A 16,180-nucleotide genomic window follows, 5' to 3' on the forward strand; every position below is an offset into this window, starting at 1 on the left:
TTATGATCTGTGGAGGAGACCCAACTCGTGCTCCTGTCTATGGCTGTGGTTTGCAATTCAGTGACCTGGGATAGGACCCTATTTTCTGTGGCACCCTGGTTGTAGAACCCTCTTCTGTTCAAAAGACCGCCCTCGTGTTACCAGGCATTCATCATCAGGGGATGATGTTACTGCTCCTTCAGAAAGTGAGCTGAGAATGTTCTGCTTTGTCTTGATTTTTAGTTGTGTGTGCGAACGCACACATACACACACACACACACACAGACAAATTGTATTCCTTACAATTTGCTGACCTGGGATCTCCTTGGGATGAAGGGTGGTTTAAAAACATAACAGAGGGATAGAACATACTAGAATATATGCTAATTCACCATGAATACATTGTGCAGGGGTGTTCTGAAGCCTGCGTATCTCTCATCCATAATGCACACGAATTCCCTCCTGTCTGTAATAGATAAGGATCTGCAGAGCTCCCTTGAGAAATGTCACTTACTGAAACTATTTTTGCTTCCCTTGAAATTCCTTGGAAGTCCCTTCATGAAGAATGAGGCTTTGAGGCTGCAGGAATTTGTTGCTCAGAAGATAAATGGGACTCACCTTCTCTGTATCAGAACCCACTTCTTTGCAGTGAAGCTGTTCCAGTGTCAGAATTGCTGCTGCTGCGAGGAAATCTCATAGAAGAGGCGGGACAGGGAGGAATAAATTGAGCACAAAAAAGGACACTCACCTTGGGGATACAAAAACTTTGAATGGGTGGTGTTCCAACATCATCAAGTGTTAGGGGAAGAAGTATTCTGAGATGCCTGGTCCTTGACTCTCAGCTTGCAAGTAAGGGCTTCAGCCAACCTGAGATTTATACATGTGCACACAGAAGATCCCATGTCCAATCCTTAATATTTCCAGTTAAAGAAGATCTGATTGCGGGACTGGGGTAGATCTCTGCCTGAAACCTTTGAGAGCTGCTTCCAAAGTAGGCAATATTGAATCAGATGGACCAGAATTTTGACTCAGGGTGAGACAGTTTCATATGCTTGTTTCATTAGCCTTTTGTGACCTCACACACGGGTGGGTAGAGATGTGGTTGCCTAGGTAATATTTGTGTACCTTACCTATGGAGGTTTTCCCAGAAAAGGATTGAGCTGTTTGGTCCTCAGAGAATTCTGCTAAGTTACATTTTTCAAGAAGATAAAGTGTTTTCTATGTTTTGACCAGAAGCCTGAAGCATATCACTGTAAGTAAGGTTAAGTGTATTAACACAATAGTTGCATGGAAAATTTGCCTTTGTAACTGCATGTGAAGACTCACAAATGTCACTGGATCTGTAGCTTGGGCTAAGATGATGATGATGATAATAATTTTGTACCCTGCCCCATTCCGGGTGGCTTCCAACAGAATATAAGAAAACATGATGATGGTGATGGTGGTGGTGGTGATGATGATGATGATAATGATGTTGTTGATGATGTTGATGTTGTTGTTGTTGCTGTTGTCAATACCCTGCTCATCTGATTGGGTTGCCACAGCCACTCTGGGCAGTTTCCAGCATATATAAAAACATAGTAAAACATTAAACCTTAAAAAGCTTCCCTATACAGGACTGCCTTCAGATCATAGCTGTCAACTTTTCCCTTTTCTTGCATAGGAGGACTGCAAGTGAATCACTAATGGCCTGAGAGGTCACCAACCATGTTTGTCACGTGCTTAGCTGGACAGAGAACAGTGTCTTGGGCGATTTATTTGCATTGTATATTTGCAGGCTCTGAGGCACACCCATCAGTAGTTTAATTGGAAATGGACTTGACTCATTGTCTATCTTATGGCAGGCACATGGCTTTATAGAAACGCCTTGGTCAGTAACAATACAAATAAAGTCAAAGGTAATTCTTATCAGTTACCCTGTTCAATAGTTTGTGACTCCCATTAGTTTTTATTACACAGAGAAGTCACTTTGGAAGACTGCCTATATATCTTGTAAATGTGAGGTAGCTCCCTGCCTTGCATGTTGATTTGGTGGCCTTGGTTGCTGTCTATTCTCATTGCTTCTTTCTTTCTTGGTCAATATGGTGTGTTACACAAATCAAGTGACGGGTGCCTTTTGATTTTGTTTCCCAACTTTTGATTTTTGTTTCCCAACAGCCTTATGAGGAACAGTTGAAGGAACAGGATATGTTTAGCCTGGAAAGGAGGAGACTGAGAAGAGATATGATAGCCATCTTCAAATATATCAAGGGCTGTCACAGGGAGGAGGGAACAAGCTTGTTTTCTCCTGTTCTGCAGGGTAGGGCTCAAACCAATAGCTTTGACCTCCAAGAATGGGTGTTGCAAAGACAACAGAGACAGCAACCATCTGATATGCCGCAAGTTCCAAAGGCAGGTGTCACAATCTTGACTGTGAATTCTAGAAGACATGTTCTCTGCCTTGCAGGCCTTTTCCCACATGGCCTGGGAGTGTGGGGCCCTGAATGACTCCAGCTACAGAAGCTGAGGCTGCTGAACAGACTCTTGTGTGGGGGTATTGCTTACAGGGGACAGGGGTTTGGGGGAGGTTGTTGCTGTTATTGTAATAATAATAATAATAATAATAATAATAATAATAATAATAATAATTTATACCCGCCCATCTGGCTGGGTTTCCCCAGCCACTCTGGGTGGCTCCCAACTGAATATTAAAAGCATGATACAGCATTAAACATTAAACATATACTTTTTTGTATCTTTAGTTTAGATCCTATTATGATTTATGTGGAAATTGTTTGGTTTGGTTGTGTATTTTTTGATGTTTTACTTATTGCATATGACTACTTTTGTTAGGCTGTAATTATATACTTTTTCATGTTGTAAGCCGCCTTCAGCATGGATTGAACTATGGAAAGGCAGCATACATATTTATGCCACCACATGAAAGGTCATTTTTTGCATGGAACAGAACACTTAGTGAGATAGTATCTGCAAGAGGCCTTATGCTGCAGAGTGCAGGGTTTGGTTGAATGTTTAAGGGGTGATGGAGTATTTTAGGTATCCTGGTCCCAAGCTGATGGCAAAAATGTCCCGGTGAGTAGACAAGGCGCAGCATTTTTTCTTACTACTCTTCTCATCCAGAAGCACAAAACATTTCTGAGAAACACCAGGAACCCATAAAATACTAGGACTATTTTCAACGGCTTTCCTATTGCACTTTCCCTCTTAATTGGAGATCTTCTTGAATGGTTAGGTGGGGTTTCTTTCCAAGAAACAAACAAACAAACAAACAAATAAAAGAAAGACAGGACCCCAGAAGCCATTGCATTAGACTTGGCAATCTCAATCCACAAGGGTATAAGAGGAAGAGCCTCATAATTCAGTTGACTCACATTTCCTGCCTATAAATGGCTCGGGCCAGACAATGGGAAATGGATAAGGACAGGATTGTGGAAGCTTCTCATGGGCCTATCATTTCTTATCTGCTAAATGTAACATTGTTTAGCTCTGAGTTGATTCAGCTGATTCAGGGGAGCATACTGTAATATGTGGTCTGAAGCATGGTTCTGATTCCCCTCATCACCCGAACTAAATGTTATCTCTAAATGAGAGCCAACATGGTGTAGTGGTTCAGAGCAGTAGACTCGTAATCTGGTGAACCAGGTTTGATTCCCTGCTCCTCCACATGCAGCTGCTGGGTGACCTTGGGCCAGTCACACTTCTCTGAAGTCTATCAGCCTCACTCACCTCACAGAGTGTTTGTTGTGGGGGAGGAAGGGAAACGAGAATGTTAGCCACTTTGAGACTCCTTCGGGTAGTGATAAAGCGGGATATCAAATCCAAACTCATCTTCTCTCCTGTAAAAGCACACCTTGTCTTTTAAGCAGGTTATACATACCACAATATAAATCAGGCCCTCCTATATTGTATTGTAGTGAGACCTGGAAAACTGACACCCTGTGGTTTTGGGTGGGTACGATTGATCAGCCACAACACCCGATTGGTAGGTCCCTCATAGCTGGGTACAATCTGGCCAATGGGATGCAGTCCAAATGGTTTGAGGGACCTATTTATACCTACAGCTTCCTCTTTCGGCGTGTGCATTCGGAACACCCACCCACCTCTCCCTACTTTTAGGGCTTTGCGCTTGACTTTGCCATGCCGTTGTGTGTTGTCTGTCATTGGGGCAGGGGCACGGCAGGAATTTTCCCTACTTGGCTGATTGGCTGTTGCCATTTGGGCTGGCCTGCCGCGTAGCAAATTGTCACAACTTGTAAGGTTGCGGATAGGCTCTGGTTCAGGTGATAGGGATGGGAGAACGCTCTCACCATCCCTATGCGAAGGGAATTCCGTTAAAGGAATCCAGGGACTCGATAGTTTGGTCAACCCCTGAGAGGGGGTTGTACCCGTGCCTGAGTCCAGGGGGACATTTGGGTGGCGGAGATAGCCTGTTCCCAGCTTTCCGCTTATCCAGGTGTTCACCCTTGGCTGACCTATGCTGGAACCAGAGCCTATGCAACCAGTCACTTTCTGTAATCAATAAAGTTGTGTCCTAAATTCTGCCAAAAGCAAACCAAAAATTTGAGTCAAGTGTGAATTTATTTAGGGGGGAGGTTTCTGGTTCTGAGTACCCAAATCAGATTCAAGAATATGTAACTCCAACAAGGTATCCTTGTCTGCGCCACTATCACCTCTTTGTAGCATGTTCAGTTCGTGAAAACTCTTGCATGACACACTTCCAAAATCTGTCTTTAAAATGAAAAGTTAATGCATTCTTAAAAGGTGGTGCTTCATATTTGGTTTCAGGCAGAACTCTCACTTATAGTGCATCTTTCTGCTTAGTGTCTTCCCTCTCCCCCTGCAAAAGACGCAGTTATTATCTTCCTTATTCAGTGAAAGAGGGGGAGGGAACTTTGTTTTTAAAGCTGGATTACCTTAAGGCTTCGAGGCATTATGAGGTAGCCATTGATTGCGTTTGCATGTGTCCCTGCTTAAAATATGGCTGCCTTCTAGACCTCATAGCTTCCTGGAAGCCCCTGAGAAGAGAGGACCTCAAAGTGCAGACAACCCTGGAGGCTGTCTGTGGAGTGCCTTATATCTGGTGACAAAAGTTAAAACCAAATTGAAAGGAATTCCTTTTAATTTTTTTAATTTTTTTAAAAATGTGTTGTTCTTAGGCCCCTCCACAGGCAGCCTCCTGGGCTGTCTACACTTTGTGTAGGGATGTGGGATGTGAATGTGGGAAGTGCTGGCAGCCAGGAAGGCTGCAGAATACAGCACAAGAATTGTTTTAAAAATTCAGACAAGAATGCAGACACACAAAACTTAGTTTTGGAGACTTAAGGTAAATGTGAAATCTGTGCACCCCCTGAAATTTCCTCCCCAATAGGAATAGTATTTTCTTTTTGCCTCTTCTCCCTCATAAATGGTCTAAAAGTGAAACATATTGGCACAGGCTTAGTTTTGCTCATGCAAATCCAGTAGCTGCATGAGCAATATACTCAGGGCTGCATGTCTGGCACACAATTCTCCAAGCTTGCTACTTGCCACAAAATCCCATTCCCTGGGAATCCCAGGTGCTTGGGCCTGTTTATTGCTTTTTAAATATTCAGATTTTTGAAGATCTGTGAAGATATACATGAAAGTGTAGGGACAGCACTTGCTGAATCTCAAATCTCAGTTCAATTGATAATAAAATTTCCTGTGGCCTGAAGGCAGGGCTTCACCGCCTTGTATAAGTCCATGTTCCCGTTCCACATGCCTATCAGCAAAATAGTAAAAATAACAAAATAAGTTGCACAAACTGAGAGCAAAGCATTTCCTTGATTTACACAACATGCATGCATCGAATAATTGAATTGTTATAGTGCAGAGCACACACAACTTGCGTATAAGATATTTATTGTTTTGGTCATCCCCTGGGCTTTCAAAACTGATGACAACATGCACATGACCTTAAGGGCACTTACTTGGAAGAAAGGTCCAATGAGGGCAGGGTATACAATATCATCTTCGTGTTTCTTAAAGACACAATAAAAGAAACATATGAGAAACCTCTCAAGATACGCATCAGGTACTGTCAAATTCTAATAGCTACTGTGTGTGTCAGCTATCAAGTAGTGTCAAATAGTTGAACACTACATAGGAGATATTGTTGAATACTGACTGCTGCTGTCTGTCAGTTATCAGATACTGTCAAATGTTGGCTGCTAAATGTTGGGGACTGTTCAATACTATCTGTTGACTCCATTATGGTTCTTCAGGTTCCTTTCAGTGTCGACTGCTACAGCAAAGTACTGATGTGGAATATATCAAATATCTACCCACTATTCTTACATCCATTGGATATTTGTTTTTTGTTTTTTCCCCTAATTCTATTTGTTCTTTTCAGATATATACGTTTCATTGATTTTACAATCATTTTGACATTTTAAAACTTGACTTCCTCCCCCCCCCCTTTCTGTGGTTCCTTAAATTAATTTTTAATATCTTCTGCATCTCCAAATTAACTTATCTTACTCATTTATTTATCTTCTTTAAATATATACTCTGATGTAACTGCAGGTTATTACAACAATCCTGCCAGTGTTTTTATCTGTTTACAATTTGTCTGTAAATATTCTATAAAGCATTTCCATTCTTTTATAAAAAGTTTGTTATCGTGATTCCGCATAGATGAATAAATTTCTATAGAGTTTTTGGAGTTCTATCCTTATAATTTCCATGAGAAAGGCTTCTGTTTTCTGTTTTTGTTTTACAAACATTATTTTAAACACCCGTAGAACATTTGAATAACATTTCTTATCAAAATTTTCAAGGTAGAATTTTGAGGAAATGTTTGGAGGGTCTTTAGCATTGATGGTTTTTTGTTATGCTGCATAGATGCAAGAGGCCTTACTATACAACAATACAGCTTTCAAGGAGGACAGTGTTTCTTATGTTTGCACCTCTGCACCATAGTAGCACGTGTTATAGAATGTGACTCCACCCCGCTGAAAATGCATTGTGTAGCAACAAGCTTTCCATGTGGAGGCCTATATACATAATTATTTCTCCCCCCTTCCAATAAAGGGCGGGTGGTACGAACTTTCTCATCTTATGGGATATTTGTGTTACTTTGTACTGGCAGAGTACAGGAGATGAGTGCATTGACTGGTTAAAAGAAATGCTTTCCAACTCTTAATTTGAGATTTAAGAGGGAGGGTGTGGGAGGAGTGGGGAATGACTGAGAATCACCTACCCGCTCTTCCACTCATGCAAACTTCTCCTGGATCAAAGAGCCTTCTGCCAGCAGAGGGACACAGTTGGATACAACCTTTACATTGTGCTACATTTGAGTTTCATTCTTCAATCCGAAATACTCTCCTCTGGGTGTATTCTGGGCGAGTTTCCAGGCATTGTGTAAGATGCTTTCATTCAGAGCTGGGTCTGGTGGCTAGGGATGGGAAAGGATAATTAGCATGCTATTTTCCATCCTGAGTCCTATGCTCATCTATCAGGGGAATGGCTGATTTCCTATTTATTGTGTCTCTCTGTATGGCATTGTTTCCTTCTCCAGGGGTTCCTCTGACCCTTCTGAGTGTCTTTTCAGTGGCTATGAGGGACTGCAACAGATAGCATCACTGGGAAAATCCCTTTGCATACTTGAATTACTGCATGCTGCCCATTCTATATCCTTTGCATATGAATTACTGTGCAAAGTCCAAGTGTCAGGGACTGTGCTGAGGAGGACTGCACTGAGGAGGAATGGTGGGAGCCCTCCCCCTGGTCCTGCTCCTGGTCCTGAATCTTCCCAGGAGCAGGAGGACAGTATAGATTTGGAACAGTGGTTTGCAGAGGGGCATAGTTCAGAAGGCAGAAGCTAGGAAATACTGGATGGGGAACAGCTAGGAGAAGTGACACTGGAAGAGAGAGGGTTAACAGATTCACAGTCACTGGAGAGCATTCCTCCGATCTCCCCAAGGTCAGCTCAGAAAGTTTCAGAACGGAAAGCACAGAGGGTACAAAATGTAGGAGTGAGCAGATTAAAAGGGACGGAGTGGGTGTAAGCTTAATTGGGAGCGCTACCATTCTGGGTGGACACTTTATTTTGTCCTTCACTGTGTTTATTAAAGAAACTAACTGGAAAGAATTCCTTTCATTTGATCTGCTCATTTATGACCACGGGGGAGGAGCCGATTCCCCAAAGCCTGACACCAAGTAGGTAGGCAGGTTGATTTGTGAACCACATTGGGCAATGTAGACATTCTTAAAATAAATACATTTGTGTCCCTGTGGGATCACAGATTGCATATGAATGTCTATCCAGATGCGCATCTGCATCTCAATGAACATCTGGATCTAAGTCACCCATTGCCAGCCTCACTTATTTGGCAGAGTGTTGATACAGAGGAGGCCTGTTACTTCAGCTGCCGACATTTTACCCTGCATGGCATTCTGCAAAGAGGCCAATTCAGTTGCTGCCTCAAGGACATTCCTGCATCCTCTAATCTCTGCTTATTACATACAGTCCAATGGCAGCACACATTAGCCTCCATGTTAAAAACACCCTGACATGATTGAGTTCCTGCAGGCAAGTACAAGTTGTCACTTTGGATTGTCGGTTCTTTCAGCAGCGACTCTTCTGCGGTTTGCTCTGGACGCATGGCAAACTGTTTCAAGGGACAGGAAGTTTACACTTGTCATGGTGTTTTGGCAAGGAGAGACTTGATCTAGTAGCAGGGGAAGGGTACAAAAGAAGAGCGGGATGTACCCTTAAAAATAAAAAAATAAAAGCACAGAGTTCTGTTTTCTAATAGACATATGACCTTCCTCAAAGGTAAAATCCATCTACAACTGTCTCCGGAGGACAGAAGCAAAAAATATTCTGAAGCACTTAAGTAGTGAGAATTAGAACTTTGGCAGCCTGCTATTGCAGGTGAGCTAAGTAATTTATGAAGACTATGTCACCCTGTTATTTTAGGCTGAATAATTACTCTGACATTCCAACATCACTTCTTCTTTTTTTTAACAGAAAGCAGCCCTTTTAAAATTATATCTGCAGCTCTTCATCAATCTCTGAAAAGCCTGGTGGGATGAGAACCGATTGCTGAATTAAAGCATGTTCCTATTTAAAATGATTTTCATTCAAATGTTTTTGGCACATCATTAAGGATAACCCTTCTCATGGTAGTGCAAGAAGTTTCCACCCTCTGTGATATTCCATATCAAGTACATTATGACTAGTGCCACACTGAAATCTCTCCTCCAGTTTCTCAAAAGTTTTCTTCCCCTGTGAAAGAGGCTTCATTCCCCGCCCCCCCCCCGCCCATGTCCTTTATAATTTATTTAGGGTTGTGAGAGTTTGAGCTTCCTTTATCATTGTGAGGTGGTTGCAGAGAAGCCTAAACAGGTCATCTAATTATTTCATATATTTCTTGATAGACTTGAGACCAGAACGATGGAAAAATGTCCCCCAGAGCCCACAGCCCCGCTAGCAATTCTGTTCTGACTGTGATGTGACATGAGACATCTGCCCAGGTATACGATGCCATCTATGCAGAATTCTGAGGGAAAATTCTCTCACATGTGATGAAACAGATTTGTCAGGCTTAGCTGACCACACAGTGATTTCCCCTGAGATTCCTCTCCCAAGAAGATTTAAGGCCCATGAAGGGACCAGTCTGTAAATAATAGAGACCAGTTCTTTGCCTTTGTGATGCAATGGACTCAAATTAATCAGAAATCCATTAGCCTGTGCTTTAAGTAACTTAGCTGCCAATATGTGACAAAGTTGATAGTTGATTGTAGTCAATTTATGACCAAGTGGGAATAATGGTGAGCCAATTGGGGGAAAGGCATTCTTGCCAATTCTTCCAAACCTTAAATGTGTTTGTTTGATAATTTTTGAATGCAATTTATTTTCTCATTAATTGAGGGGTATGCGTTGTTGTTGTTTTTCTTGTTGCTGTGTGTTTTTTTAAAAATTATTAAAACATACAGCATGCAACATTTACACAATTACGAAAAAAGCAGTAAAAAATTGTGGTTAAAAAAAAAATACAGGAGATGTGTGTGGGGTTTCTGGCAGCACTATTTATGGCAGGCAATGTATTCACAGGGGCTTATGCAACCAAATAAGGTAAAATGAAGTACATGGTCTGCTGCCGCTTTACACACAGGAAACATTGCAGTATATTAGTGAGCTTTAGCACTTACATCACATGGACTGATTGACAGCAAATGACATTCTTTGTTTTTCGTCATACATCATTTTGTCATACACTGAGAGAAGTGAGGTTATAGGGAACCAGGAAGAGTGCCTTCTCAGTAATCGTGCCCACCCTGTGGAACACCCTCCCATCATATGTCAAGGAGATAAGTAACTATGCAACCTTTAGAAGGCATCTGAAGGCAGCCCTGTATAGGGAAGTTTTTAATGATTGATGTTTTACTATGTTTCTGTATATGCTGGAAGCGGTCCAGAGTGGCTGGGGCAACACAGTCAGATGGGCGATGTACAACAACAACAACAACAACAACAACTTATTTATACCCCACCCATCTGGCTGAGTTTCCCCAGACACTCTGGGTGGCTTCCAACAAAATATTAAAATACAGGAGTCCATCAAACATTAAAAACTTTCCTAAACAAGGCTGCCTTCAGATGTCTTCTAAAAGTCTGGTAGTAGTTGTTCTCTTTGATATCTGGTGGGAGAGCATTTCACAGGGCGGGTGCCACTACCGAGAAGGCCCTCTGCCTGGTTCCCTGTAGTTTTGCTTCTTGCAGGGAGGGAACTGGGGGTGGAGACGCTCCTTCAGATATTATTATTATTATATTATTTCCACAATGCACGGTAGCTCTGGTAAGGGAAGGGAGGAAGGAAAGACAGTTTTCAGCAATTGTGAATAAATGAATACCCTTGGCTTAGTTCTACTCAGAGCAGTTTGTAAAGTTGAAATGCTACGTTTTTCTGGTGACTAAAGAATAAAACTCTGCTTTCACACTCACAATATTCTAAAAGGCTTGAACTGTATTAATTGATTCATCAACAAAGCTAATTGAAAGGCTACATGCATAAATGGCTTTGGGAGCCTGACATAAAGTGGCTCATTAACTTTAGCCATACAGAGTAGCTAATGTTCTAAAAGGAACATCTCCCACTAGTGGCCCCAGAGGAACGCTTCCATCCATTTTTAAAACTGGCATACAGTACATGCCTATGTGGAAATTGTAATGAGATGCTCACGCACAGGGAGAGGGTCTTGTGCAAGGATCATGTAGTTCTGAAGCAGAGCTAAACTGCAGGAAATAAATATGGCCGAGATGTATGTGATGCCACAGTGGTGGCTGGTGCCCATTAGAACTGATAGACAGGTCAACAGTGAGTGGAGCCAGAGCCAATGGCAGGCAGAGTCAGTTAATTCAAGCTTTGTTCTCCTCCTCCTCACTACAAGGGCAACATTGAGACTACAAGGAGAAGGAAGCTGCCAGGCAATGCCCCGGGCTAATTGTAAGAAGGCAGGCAGGCAGATTGGGGAGTGGTGGGTGTGAATGAAGGCAGGCTGAATGCCCCATTTGTTCCAATGCACTAGGCTCCACTGTGATGCAAATACCACAATGGTGAAGGATGAGGAGGTAAAGTCGGTTATGATTCATTGGGCTAAAGATTTTGCGTATAATATACAGCTGAGTGATTGGGAAAAAATATGGAAAGAGGGTTTAAGGTTTACTGCATGCAATGCCTTAAAAGAAAATGTGATGAAAATGATGTATAGATGGTATATTACACCTGTTAAATTAGCTAAAATGTATAAAGTTAGCAATAAATGTTGGAAATGTAAAGAAAAAGAAGGAACATTTTATCACATGTGGTGGGAATGTAAAAAAGTGATAAGCTTCTGGGAAACGATATACAATGAGTTGAAAAAAATGTTGAAATATACATTTATAAAGAAACCAGAAGCATTTTTACTGGGCATTGTAGGAAGTGATATAAACAGAAAAGAATATAAGCTGTTTTTATATGCAACAATGGCAGCAAGAATATTATTGGCACAAAAATGGAAGCAAGAAGAATTACCGACGAAAGAAGAATGGAGGATGAAATTAATGGAATATGCAGAACTAGATAAACTAACAGGAAATATTTGAAATCTGCTCTGCGGGACCAGAAATTCACAGAAGACTGGCGTAAATTTACAGACTATTTGAAAAGTAATTGTGATGATCAGACTACGTTTGTAGGTTTGCAAGAAGTTTTGTGAGGTGTATTATTGGAACTATTGCAAAAATGGATAAAGGGGAGGATGGTTAGTTAAGATAATTCAAGGCAATATGAATTTAAGAAATGCATAAGAAGTGGTCAAAACGGTGTATCAGCAGAAGTGCTGATGGAAGTCAAAAAAAAAAAAAAGATTCTATAAGTGGTGAAGTTTTGTAGTATGTACTATAATTTATATGTTAAAATTAATAAAAATTATTATTAAAAAAAGCAAATACCACAATGGTTGCCATCAGGGACTCTACAAAATTCCTGTAAGATAGAAGACCTCATATAAGGAATATGCTTAAGACTAATTAACACATCAGTGGCAGACTTTGGTCTTTCATATTTCAGTGGTGCCCCGTGCAAGCTCCAAATTTGGCACCCTACATCTCTCACCTTCCATTCTGCTCAATTCACTATGTCACATTTTTGCACATCTTATATTACCATTTGTGCACATGCTTTCCCCCTAATGTGCATGCTTGCTTTTGGGTGTGAATTCCTTGGTTGGGGTACTGCAACAAAAAAATCCAGAGAGGTGATCTTCAAAATATAAGCTCTGTTCATGCGTTGGTTTGGGATGTGTGAGTTAGACCAACTCTGATTAAAGTGCAAACTGTATGAGTTTCTCCCTCATCTCTGCCCACCATCTGCTTCATCTTTCACTGGCATCTTCGACATGTGCAAAGCCTCATAATCAGACCTTAGCACCAGTGGCATAGCGTGGGGGGTGCAGGGGGGGGCCCGGCCGCACCGGCCGCAACATCTGGGGGCGGGCGCGCTCGCACTTGCAGCTCTCTGCCCCTACCTGGCTCACTCACTCTCTCTCACTGCAGTGCTGGCTTTGCGAATCCGATCCGAGCCGCCGGGTCACCGCCCACTGTGGAGGGGAGGGTGCCAGGCGTGCGGTGCGGTGCGGAGAGAGAGCGAGGGACTATCTGGGGGAGGGACAGTGCAGCGGGGGGGGGGGCGCAAATTACTTGCCTTGCCCCGGGTGCTGACAACCCACGCTACGCCACTGCTTAGCACTGAGGGGCAAAATTAATGTGTGTGTGTGTGTGGAGTAACATGGAGGAACATGGCAGTCTGACCCATTCTTTCATTCCTAACCAACCTCACCCTCCCATTGGGTGCAGGTCTTCATGTGGGACTTTGAAACCCTGCCCATTATGGATGATGCTCTAGATGTTCTCTTCAAAGCAAAGAGTCCCAACCCAGAGCCAAGGCTAGGCAAAGGCAAGATCATAGTCTCCTTTCCCCTTTCGGTGTTGTTGAATAATGAGAAAATATGCTGCAATGCAGCATTTCTTGTTTGTTACACATAGTGAACCTCTTTGGCATATTTGGAAATATGCTTCAGACATCCCTGGACGTTACGGTAAGGTTTTTGCCATTTGCAGGAAAGAAAGTTCCCTCCTGCCTTTATGGAGTGTGACATCAATATTGCATAAGGATCTTTGTGAATGAAGCAGCAACTGGAGAGACAGATGACCCATTCATGAAAGAAATGGAGAAATCAGAACCTTCCAAAGGTATTGTATCAAAATGAAATGAATATTGCAGGAGGCAGTTAAGCACTCCTCCCCCCTGAAAGGCACTACCCGCGGTCTTTTTTCTTTTTTTTACTCAGCCCACAACACATTTAACCCAAGACCTCTCCCTGACCGCTGAAACCTTTTTATAGTGCAAGAGGGAGGGAAAAGGAAAATGCCATCTGTCTCTTTGTGAATGCGCATTGGTATGTCTGAAAGCGTGGGGGGAGAGACTTGCTGGTACAATCTCTCTGCCTGACTATGTGAAATGATGGCAATTTTAACCAAGAGATCAAGATTTGGATTTAGAACAGATTAGAACAGGGGTGGCCAACTCTCAAGAGACTGCAATCTACTTTCAGAATTAAAAACTGGCAGTGATTTACCCTCTTTCTGGGGGCGTTCAGCTCAAAGCTGTTGAGCTTTTTTGGGGAAGGAAAACCTCGTGGGGGGGGGTTCAGCTCAAAGTTGTTGAGCTTGTTTTACAGAGGAGAAAAGCCCTGTTTTTTGGGGGGCAGCTCAAAGTTACAGCTTTTTGGGGGGAGGAGAAAGTTTCATGGGGGGGTTAAAGGCAAGGGGCAAAGGGGTAAAGTCACTCACAAAAAGATCGCTATGGATCAAAACAGCAGCACAGAGAAAGCTTCGTCTTCCCTTCCATAGATCATACAACAATGGAGGGCAGGGTGGGGCAGGAGTCAGTTTTAGTGACACTAAGGAAAGGGAGCCAGAGATCGACCACAATCTACCAAAACCTCATGGGAATCTACCAGTAGATCGCGATCGACCTGTTGGACATCCCTGGATTAGAAAATGCATTTGCTGCAGTGGTGGAGATTGCCCCATTGCCAAGACTGGCCCATCTATGCACAACATTGCATGCTCTAAGTGGCAGTCTCTCACCCAAGCCCGAGGCAGGGATCTTTCCAAATGTTTATTACATGAGATTATTTTAAACTGGGAGGAGGGAGCTGGTGACCCATCAGTTGTTGCTGCATCCCATAATCCTTGACCATTGGTCATAGTGGTTGGCACACATGGGCACTGTAGTCCAAAGTTTCTGAAGAGTACCAGGCTGGGAAAGACTGATGGGGAAGGCTGATCCTCTGTTTTCAAAGCAGGCATTGATGGAGGGGGAGAGAGAGGAAGGGATGAAGAATTCCAAAGAAAAACCAAACAACTTATGAATAACATACTGTCCATTCAATTAAGGCTGCAACCCGTTGACAGAAATTTTGATCGATTAATCATGTGAGTTTTAGTTGATTAATGAAATATGCATAAATGTGCATATTGGGTAAACAATATTTCTGAAGTAAGAACCATACATTATTTGCGCCTTAGAGGAGGAACTCATCTGTATGAGAAAATGGAGGGCACCTCTTTTACAATGGTGCTTGCCACCTTCAGTTTTTAGAAGCATATATATATATATATAAAACGCTGCTATCTGAATAACCAGAGCAACATCTTAGTCAATTAAAAATTGTTTTAATGGACTAATCTAAATGATCGTTCATCGTTCAGTTGAATATTGCAACTCTGATTAGAATATGTATACCTGACATGTTTTAAGAGATTTGCTTTTCACAAGGAAAAATAATGTTGCACCTGTAAATGGCAATAATAAATTATTCCCAACGAGCCATAAAGCAAAATGACATTGTAAGACTTTACTGTGTATTCATAGGATAGTCGTAGGCCATCAATTATGTCAAAATGTACAGGCCACTTTTTCTGCCCAAAGACATGCTCAGAGTGGCTAACAAAAAAGGTAAGGTAAAAGGCACATGGCCTAAACATTTGGAAAGGGACACCATGTTTAGGTGTTTATTTTGTTCTCACTGGAGGAAAAATGGGGTGTGCAAACAATAAAGAAAGGATTTTGTGTTGAATAAAATGTAAGTTTGTTGTTATAAAACTTTGACTTATACCAAATAATACATTTATCTATACTAGATTTTGGATCCTTGGCTTCAATATCTTTATATCAGTTTTTTTTTTTTTTATGCTATAGTCCTTTATGCAGAGTGGCTGCTGCTTTTCTTTGCAAGTGAGTGGAACTCCCTGACCCAGATTTTCCTCCCTCCACTACCAATATGAACTCAAAAGAAAAATTAACCATAAATGCATTTTGCTGTGGATGTAGTTTTTTTTTAATCTTGCTGCGTTCTCTTTTCTTTACTATCTTATAGCATACATATACATTTATATGGTTCTGGTCTGCCTAGTGAATGCTAATTTTAGTCCACAGATTGCAAGCTTTTGCTTCCTTCAAGGTCTGCATTGCACAGACCTAACTCCAGCTGTATCCTGTTGGCTTTGATGTTTAGTGGAGAGCCTAGGGTAAACATAAAGAAACAACCAAGCTTTAGAACTGTAAAGAAAGTCCAGGTTCTCAGGCACTTTGCTCTGGCAGTCTACTCTACCTTCCATAAGTTGTTG

At 41.9% G+C, this 16,180-nt stretch overlaps 1 long non-coding RNA gene across 5 annotated transcripts in view; it reads left to right on the forward strand.

The window, feature by feature from the left end:
- The first annotated feature begins 1,097 nt into the window (after window positions 1–1,097).
- LOC310677802 overlaps window positions 1,098–16,180 on the forward strand; it is a 35,059-nt gene continuing 19,976 nt past the window's right edge. For 2 of the 5 annotated variants that reach the window (XR_014511465.1, XR_014511467.1), the window contains exons 1-4: window positions 1,098–1,231; window positions 9,382–9,477; window positions 13,607–13,738; window positions 14,857–14,986. This is a non-coding gene — a long non-coding RNA (uncharacterized lncRNA). Of the gene's footprint in view, window positions 1,232–9,381; window positions 9,478–11,394; window positions 11,576–13,606; window positions 13,739–14,853; window positions 14,987–16,180 lie in introns of all 5 variants that reach the window. The other 3 variants (XR_014511464.1, XR_014511466.1, XR_014511468.1) reach the window with 3 other exon arrangements.

Source organism: Podarcis tiliguerta (genome assembly GCF_965153285.1).
Source record: "Podarcis tiliguerta genome assembly, chromosome: 5".
Lineage (NCBI taxonomy): Eukaryota > Metazoa > Chordata > Lepidosauria > Squamata > Lacertidae > Podarcis > Podarcis tiliguerta.